Below are 10206 nucleotides of genomic sequence, written 5' to 3'. Positions count from 1 at the left end.
AGCCTTTATTCTTTGACAATAGGGTAAAGACAGAAGATGGCCAGAGTGGTGCTATTGCACCATTGGGACTGGAGAGACTGGGAGACAAGACAGCATTATGAGAAGACACCTTAAAACCTGTAGACTTGGGCCAGCAAGGTGGTTAAAGGTGCTGGACTCCCACATGGTCGACCGCGGTTCGAGTCTCAGACCTTGTGACTTGCTTTCTCACTTCCTCTCTCTCTCTCTGATCAAACTGGAAAATAAAAATGATAATAATAATAAATAAAGTTAAATAAAATAAATCTTTAAAAAAAAAAAAAACCTATAGACTTCAGTGGCCCCCTTCTGTTTAGCATCTTCAAGGTAGTAGGGCCTCTATTAAGGGCAATTGCATGCATATCAAAGACCTTGGACTTAAATCAGCTGTGAATGTCTGCTAGTGGAACCTGGTGTGAAAGAAAAAGCCAGAGTGTAGGGGTGTCTCTGCAATCCTCCTTAAACACCAGAGATTGACAGATAGCATTTGCAAATCTGATCACAACCGAAACTAATCACAGAGTAACAAACACCACTGACTAGAAATCAGTGTGCTTTTGGGATGACCTTCTAGCATAATCTAATGGAGGTAGGTAAAATACACAAATATTTGACTTTGATGTATCTTATAAAGATCTTTCTCTAGAACAGATTTTGTTTCATATTTGGTGAGGAAAGGGGAGAGGAAACAATTTCTTTCATTCCAGTTGTTCAGCACCTCACACTTATGTACCTAAGTTTAATAACTTATGTCCATATCGTACATTGGAAATCACTAGACAATCCTTTTGGAAATACACAAATTATAATGAAAAGAGAAGCTTGTTTGAATTATTTCCCTTTATTTCCACAGCCATTCTAAAGCATTCGGTTTATGGGCTTCAGTCTATAGATAAACCTATTGGTCACTCAGCCTCAAGATTTACTTCTTGGAACCAGCAGTTAGCGTAATGGCTATGTCACTGGACTCCCACGTAGTCAACCGCGGTTCAAGTCCCGGACCCGGCAGCTTAAACTCACGCCGGTCGCGTGTGCGTGCATGCCCAACATCCCGAGAGGAGAATGGAGGAGAAGGGATTGCAGCCTGGCCATCTCCCCTGGGGGGTGATTTCTTGCTTTCTGTCTCTCTGTCTGTCTCTGTCTGGCAAGCACACGTGCCCTATAGCAAAAACCTCTCCAAAAAAAGAAAAAAAAAAAGATTTACTTCTTCAGCTAAGGGATAATAAAGCTTCCTATTTCTAATCTTGTCATTGTCTCTATACTCATTATTTTTCAGTTGTCCTAGTGTTTTTCTGAATTCATTCTTACTACTTTTACTCTAGCGTCAGAGTCAACAGTTAAAATATAATTTCTTATACTCTGTAGTAGTAATCCCAAGAAGAAATACCAAAATAAATATATATATATCCTTTGTAGACTTTGTTTTTTCAGCTCATTGGTTTGTATGGAAGTTTTATACTTGCCAACATCCCAAACAGGCCAGTTTATAAAATTTATGGTAGATCAAGGCATAGGTAAGTAAGTGGGTTTAACTGTACCAAGTAGACCAATAATATACCCAATGGGAGGGCTTGTAAAAGTTAGTCTTATCAGACTTCCTGTTATGGTTTAGATGGAAAAGCAAAGACTATCCAGTGAGGTCCCCTGAAGGTACCACGGTCTCAGTGAATTCACTATTCAGGCTCTATTCCTGAGCCTGGCAGGCTTAGAAACCAGATCAATCATAAAGGGTAGACCCTTCTCCCTGGGGAAGATTCACATTAACTTGACCCCCAGTTATTGATATATAATAACGAGGATGGCCATCTATTAGTTTACAATGAAACACATAAAAAGCAGAACAAGTTCTGTCAGTTCATTTGCTCTCCTGTAGACAAATCTACAAAGAAGGCCAAATTATTATCAGAAAAAAAGCTTAATAAGGTAAAAATCAAGTTAGAAGCAAGTTTTAAGATCTTAACAGCTCTGCCATCAAGCCATCCTCCTCTGCTGCAGAATGTCCCAGCTACTGGATGAGGAGCAAATGTCTGTGCTGGAAATGTTTCTTTATGTGATATTCCATGCTTGCCAGAGAGACAGAAGGAGGTGGAGAGAGAAAGAAAGTGAGAAATCACCCCCCCCATAGGGGATGGTCACGCAACAATCCCTTCTCCTCCATTCTCCTCTTGGAATTTTGGGCATGCATGCACACATACTGGCATGAGGTTCAAGCAGCTGGATCCAGGACTTGATCCGCTGTCAGTCAGCTCATTAAACACTGTGCCACCTGCTGGCCCCTTCTTACCTCTGTATTCACAGCTGACCAGCTCTTTTCTTCTCTCTTTTTCCTTCATTTTTTAAAATTGTAATTTTTCTTTCTTTCTTTTTTTTTTTTTTTTTTTTTTTGAGAGGTTTTTGCTCTAGGGCACATGTGCTTGCCAGAAAGACAGAGAGAGACAGAAAGCAAGAAATCATCCCCCAGGAAGGATGGCCATGCCACAGTCCCTTCTCCTCCAGTCTCCTCTAGGAATCTTGGGCATGCATGCACACACACCCAATGTGAGTTTAAGCCACTGGGTCCAGGACTCAAACTATGGTCGACTACATGGGAGTCCAGCAATATAGCCATTATGCCAACTGCTGGTCCTTTCTTTCTTTCTTTCTTTCTTTCTTTCTTTTCTACACAGTCCTCTTGCCCCCATCCTTCTGCCTCAGTCTCCCAACTGGGGCTATAGGTATGCACCAGTATGCCCTTCTGTATTTTAGATAGGGTCTCAATATATTGCTCAGGCCTGCCTCAAGCTCATGATCCCCCTGCCTCAGCCTCCCTGAGTTGCTAGGATTACAGGTATACACTGTGCCTGGCCTTTAGGTTGAACTGGGAGTCAAATCAAGACTTCCCTTGTCCCAACCTGCAGAGAACAGTATCTTAGCAGTGTGTAATTCTGCAACTGGGCCTAAAATTCTGATTTTTATATACTATTTACTTTAAGCAAGGTATTCTTACATTAGGGAGTGAAACAATTTAAAAGTGTCCCCTTTATTTGTGATAGAGTGCATATACACACATGTGAGAAAGAGAGAAGAGCGCCCTTCACAGGCCCGGGGTCACACTACAGGTGCCCTTCCTGGAGTCGTCTAGCCAATTGGACATCGGGCATTCACATTCATGCCTGATACATTTCAGTCTGACCAGGTCAGGGATTCAAATCACAGTTTTCATGTGGGATCTAGCTTTTCTTGAACAGCACGTTACTACTGTGCCACAAAGCCAGCCCATGAACAAACGTTTACTTCAGCCATATAATTAAAATTATTGTGAATGTCTAACAAAAGCATTTTGGTAAGGGCATACAGTAAGGGCAGTCCAAGTACCACAGGCTCCTAGTACCACGGTGGGCCAGAAGTCCTCTATCCTACTAAAGCTTAGATGAGACACAGTTCATACTACAGTTTCAATAACTGGTGACCTACCATGTCTGGAGCATATAATGTCCTTCTGACTCTACCTTATCTTCCAAGGATCTATGACATTTGATGATACTCATTGGAACCCTGAAACATTTTATTCTAATTTTTTTCCTCCTGTGTGGAGAAATCTTGTCATCAAGATCCCTGATGACCATGATTATTGTGGAATATCTATCTAACTACCATCCCTTCTTCATTTCTTTCAACTAACCTTGTCCTTAGGCCTATTTGGTTGCTTTGTTTTTTCATAGTTTTTTGTTGTTGTTGCTTTTTTTTTTTTTTTGAGAGTATTTGGATGTGTGCACTCTCAAGAGAAACAGAGAGATAGAAAACAAGAAATAACCCCCCCCTTCACCCCCAGTGGGAATGGCCACACTGCAATCATCTCTCTTCCATTTTCCTCTCAGGATTTTGGGCATACACATACATGCACTTAGCATGTTTTAAGCCACCAGGTCCAAGATACGAACTGCGGTCATGGGAGTCCAGCAACAATTACACCATCTTCTGGTCCCCATAGACCTATTGAGGCCAATATTTTTATTGAGCCTCTTTGTGTTTTACTGTTACTAAACTAGGGTAATTTATATTCAACTTTTATAGTTTGGATAATAGTTTTCCCCCTAAAGTTTCATGTTTTAGAATTTTATCCCCCATGCTATTGCATTGGAGGTGGTAAAGCCTATTGAGTGATGGTTGGATCATGGTAATTGAACCATGGGGTATTGGTCTCATGAGTGAATTAATACCATCATGTGAGACGCTGAGTTCTAGCGTTCATGAGCAGTTATCATGATAGTAGTTTGCTATAGAGGAGAGAGCTGCCCACAGCACTCCCTCTGTGTGTGACCATTGTCCTCACTGCTTCTGTCACACACGTGTGATAGGCTGACCTGATAACAGTGCTATGTGTTTGGAATTTTCAGTCACCAGAATCGTGAGTCAAATCAACTTCTATTTCTTTATAAATCAGCAATTCTCAGGTAATTCTGTCAGCAACACAAAAACAGACCAAGATATCAACCATATAGTTTTCAACAACTAAAGGCATATTTTTTTTGGCTTGTTTTAAAGCCTTAGAAATTTCTATTACAGTTTTTCACAGGCTTAACACTTAAAATAAGTGATAAACATAGTACCAGAATATTTATGAAATGTAACATTTCCTGAAAGTGTGGATTTTTTTTAAATTTCTAAGTTGAAATCTATTGGATATAATTACTGGTGGACCATAGATAGAAGAAGCTGAGAATTACTGTACAAGGGCATACAAATGTAAAATAATATATCTATCATTGTTTTATTACTTTATCAAAAGTATTACTCAAGAAACAAAAATAAAAGAATCTATAACATCCTCTCTGGAAATCACTAAATGTTGACCATGTGCATTTGTATGATTGAAATGACTATTTTTAATGCAACCAAATAAACTCATTATATTTTTCAGATTCTTGAATAAACCTTTTAAAAGTATGTGAGGTCATAACAATTTTATCATGAAATGACTCAAAGTCCCCTTATTTTATTTTATATTTTATTTTTAGATTTTTATCATAGTGTATGTGTGCTCACCAGAGAGAGAGAGAGGGAAAGTGAAAAATCACTCTCTGGGAGGATGAACACACTGTAGTCCCTACTCCTTCATTCTCTTAGGATTTAGAGTGTGCACACACAAGCACCTAGCAAGACTTTCAAGTTGCTGGGTCCAAGATCCAAACCATGGACAGCTATATGGGAATCCAATGTCTTAACCACCACACCACCTGCTGGCCCAGAAATCCAGAAATTCTTTTTTAAAAAATTATTTATTTGTCTACTTATTTGTTGTGATTTTTCAAGCCACTGAGTTTGGGTCTTGAACCACGGTCAGCCATGTGGGAATCCACCACAGTTGCCATCACGCCACCTGCTGTCCCCCAGAATTTGGAGAGGTTTTTGCTATAGAGCATGTGTGCTCGCCAGACAGACAGACAGAGACAGAGAGACAGAAAGTAAGAAATCACCCCTTAGGGAGGATGGCCACGCTGCAATCCCTGGTCTTCCATTCTCTTCTTGGGATCTTGGGCATGCACGCACACTCACCCAGCGTGAGTTTAAGCCACTGGGTCCAGGACTCAAACTGGGATCAACTGCATGGGAGGCCAGTGACATACATAGCTGTTATGCCAACTGCTGGTCCCAAATCCCAAAATTCTTAAGTAAACATAAGCACACTCAAATCCATAAGTGTTGATATGGGAGGCAGAGCATTTGTCCGATATTTTCTGTGATTCAAAGCTAAGTAAGAGTTGAAATTCATGGTGAATTTGGAAAGAAAATCACTAGGTCTAACCAGAATGCAGTAGGTTTATCCAACTTCTTTCTGACTCACATATTCTTTCTTTGGATGTGTGAATAATGTAAAGCTATCTTCAGATTTGAGAGACACATATATCTGAAAGATGAAATGTTTATTTGGACTGTTGCATACATAGCTTCAGTTTTTGAAGAGCAGTTGTACTTCTTTATGTCCAGCTTCATGGGTGAAGGGAGAGAGTAGAGAACAGCTTTCTCATTAGTCATGTATTCACTGCTTGTACAACTGTGTTGTGTTTCTTCCCATTTCCCCTACAGAGCCATGCTCCTCCTATTTTTATAAACTATCAGCCCCAGGAAGTTGAATGGGGAATGAAAGACACCAATAGGTCCCATGCCCTGATTTCTGATTGGGTGTGACCAGCGGAAAACAAGTTGGAGCTCAGGAAGAGCAGGGAGGAGAGTTCTGGTTTGGATCCCTTAGCTCCTTTTCTGCAGGGTCACCACAGGCAGGCTGCTTTCCCCAGACTGTCGACTACCCTCTCTATGGATGCTCTCTGTCTCCAGGTTCTGAAACTGCTCCTCCCTCTCTTTTGGTAGGCCTGCCGGTGATAAAAGCACAGGGTGGTTCTGGCTCCAGAGCACCATTCCTTGAACACAGTCTGCCACAGTATCTGTGGATTTGTCATACACTGACTCAAGCAACTGCAGGTTGAAAATATAAGGGACACAAAAACAGAAAACTATGTGTCAATGGTAACAATGTATAATAATCATTTCTTTAACTGAACTAACATACAGTGTGTTCATGCTGAGAAAACTCATTTTGCAAGCTGTAATGATATACAGTGATCAAATGTATAAAAAAATAAATAAAGGAGACAGTGGGTGGCATACTAGTTAAGGGGCTGGACTCCCATATGGTCAACCGTGGTTCAAGTCCCAGACCTAGTGGCTTGAAACTTATGCCAGGCATGTGTGCATGTGCGCCCAAATTCCAGAGAGGAGAAGGGAGGAGAAGGGATTGTGGTATGGCCAATCCGTAAGGGGCAATGTCTTGGTTTCTGTCTCTCTGTCACTTTTTGTCTCTCCAGCAAGGACTTGTGCCCTATAGCAAAAATCTCTAATAATAATAATAATAATGAAATAAAATATTTTTAAAAATAAAAAGAAAGTATATGGGAAAAAATTGACCATGTTTAGACTGAACATGCACAGACTTTTCTGGTCATTATTCGCTAAACAATACAGTACAACTATTTACATACCATCCTTATTGTATTAGGCATTATAGGAAATCTATAAATGATTTACATTATGCAGGAAGATATGTATGTTGTATGCAAACACTATACCATTTTATGTAAGGGACTTAAGCACCCACTGACTTTGTTATCTATGGTTGTCCTGTATTCCCCATAGGTACCAAGGAAAGACCGGACTTTCTGGCAACATCTGTGAGTGAAGGCCCCTCATCTCTCTTCAGATGATGCAGTTTGAGTGTCTCATCCATTTCTTCAAGGGACACTGACTATAAGTTACTAACTTTATCTTCATTGGTTCCTTCCAAGGTACTGAAACTAATATTCCATTATTAGACAATCCTAAAACTGTAGGTACTACAATAGCGAGGTTAATACTTCGTTTTTTAAAAGTATAGGAATTCAGAGAAAAATTCCAATTGCCAAAAGGCAATCAATCAACTTTTCCATCCAAACTGTAATTAAACTTTGAATAATTCTCCTCTGTGACATATATAATAATACCTTTCTAACAGGAAAGTCAGATTAAGTGTTTCAGACCTAACATTCTAACTAGAAGTAAAGTAGTGCTCTAAATTAAGACGTGAAGTTTTTTAAATAGGCAGGGAGAAGAACCTGGATTGTCTTTGTCTTATCAAGCATTTACATTCCTACTCCTAATAATAATAATATTAATAATAATATATAACAATTGTTGAATGCTTAGTATATTTGGGGGCTGTTTTAGATGCTTTACATGTGTTATTTCATCAAATACTCCGAACAAATCTGTGATATAAGCACTGGTATTATTCTTACAAATAAAGAAATAAAATATGGAAGATTAAATAACTTGCCCTGAGTAGTACCTTTATACCATTTCCTTCATGGGTTTTAGAATATACTAAACAATAATTTCTTCCTGGAAAAATCAAGTGCACTAATTGATCTCTTTGATTAAAAACCATCTCATTACCATTTCCACAATGCTACCTACCATGTGTCCATAGACCTAGATGATATAATCATTGAGTTTTGTGCTTTTTAAATTTTATATATTCATTCAATTACTTTTAAATTTGACCAGAGAGAGACACTCAGAGAGAGGGAAAGTGAGAAAGCAAGCCACCAGGTCGGCCATGTAGGATTGTTCAGTGCCTTAACCACCAATCTCCACACCACCTTGGGTCCCGAGTTTTGTGATTTTTTTTAACTTGAAAAAATTGCTTCTAATGTTTATTTCAAAGCATTAACTTGTTTATGAGAACTTCGGCCATGGATGCTTAACATTTCTAAACATTTCTTTCAGGGAATGTGCCCACAATTATTTGTGTGTTTGAGCTGTTCTTGGCACAATGGGAAAATTATTGTGCTTAAACTTCAGGTTGTTAAATATTATTTTAAAGTTAAACTGATGGACATACGGTTATTATTTTAATTGAGGTGAAAATATTGCTTAAAATTAATTTTGGCAACCAATTGTAAATTTACTTAATGGTATAAAGGGTACTACTCAGGGCAAGTTATTTAAACTTCCATATTTTACTTCTTTATTTGTAAGAATAATACCAGTGCTTACATCACAGTGTCAGTTTGTAAAATGTTTTATTAACCAGTATATTGTGTCGTGTGAGCACCAAGAAAAAATTCATTAACCGTGTGAAATATTTGAGAAGTTGAACTATGAATATGTGTCTTTAATATATTTATGTATTTCATCCTAGTCTCTCATGCTGCTCTCAGAGGTCCAAGGAGCTCTCATACTTCAAAACATAGTAACTGCCTTTCTGACTCACTTGAGGACAACTGTGAGCCAGAGATTACAACCGGAAAGCCAGATCGTTAACAATAACTTAGCTGCCTGGAGGTAAGACTACAATATGCAATATACTTATGTTTCCAAGCAGTGGCTCTCATTTGAATGAAATCTTCCTGCCAAATAATGCTTGGTACTAGGGCCAGAAAATAGAATGGTTGTTAAGGTATTGAAATCCCAAATAGCTGAGCGTGGTTCGGGTCCTAGACCTGGTGGCCCAAAAATCACACCAGTAGTGTGTGCGTGCCCTAAATCCCAGGAGGAGGATGGAAGAGAAGGGACTGCAGTGTGGTTATCCCTCCTGGGGAATGATTTCTTGCTTTTCCACTCTCTGTCTCTCTCCAGTGAACACATGAACCCTATGGCAAAAACCTAAAGAAAAAACAAAAACAAAACCAAAAACTCTTGCTACTAAAAAAAAAGTAAAAAGAAGTTTGCTCTAGTATATTCTAAGTTACTAGTTAAGACTTGGATAGTATAATTAACTAAACTCTTGTTATATCATTAATGTATAAAATAATAGAGGAAAACTTTATTTCCATGCTATTTTTCTTAACATATAACCCTCAAGATATTCTGTTGTATAATGCACTGACAGTGACTACAGCTGCAAAGAAATAATGCATCCACAAAAAATACGGTTAGAAGATCTTAAGGATTATCTTCTTTAGAAGGTGAGGTCAATAAAAATGAAGTAAAAATACATTAATGAGATTTTTTGTCATATTTATAACTATAGTCATTTTTTTTTTTATTTTGCCAGAAGTCCCCCATGCTCAGTGGTGTATGGGAGAAGAGAAAGTAAGAAAGCATACATGAAGTAGAATACTTCATGGAAGAATAAAATTAAAACCAGAATGTGTTTCTTTTAAATACATTTTGATGATTTTCCCTTTATTTATATCAGGATAACAGAAAATATCTGCATTGTTGGGGACCAGCAGTTAGCATAATGGCTATGTTGCTGGACTCCCATGTAGTTGACTGTGGTTTGAATCCTGGACCCGGTGGCTTAAACTCGCACCAGGCGCGTGTGCGTGTGTGCCCAAGATCCTGAGAGGAGAATGGAGGAGAAGAGATTGTGGCGTGGCCATCCCCCCTGAGGGGTGATTTCTCGCTTTCTGTCTCTGTCTCTCTCTGGCTCTTTGGCGAGCACAGGCGCCCTATAGCAAAAACCTCTCCAAAAAAAAAAAAATATATATATATATATCTGCACTGTAGGAGTTTGAGTACCATCTTATTTTCACCCGCTCCCTTTATTCTTGAGTTATTCTTTTCATTTATCTTTCTAAAAGTTTTTGCCATAGGGTGCATGTGCTTGCTAGAGAGACAAAGAGAGACAGTGAGAGGGAAAGTGAGAAATCTCCCCCCCCCCCCGGGGGA

This window comes from Tupaia chinensis, unplaced genomic scaffold, assembly GCF_000334495.1.
Source record: "Tupaia chinensis unplaced genomic scaffold, TupChi_1.0 Scaffold000402_1, whole genome shotgun sequence".
Lineage (NCBI taxonomy): Eukaryota > Metazoa > Chordata > Mammalia > Scandentia > Tupaiidae > Tupaia > Tupaia belangeri.
This window is presented reverse-complemented; position numbering follows the sequence as displayed.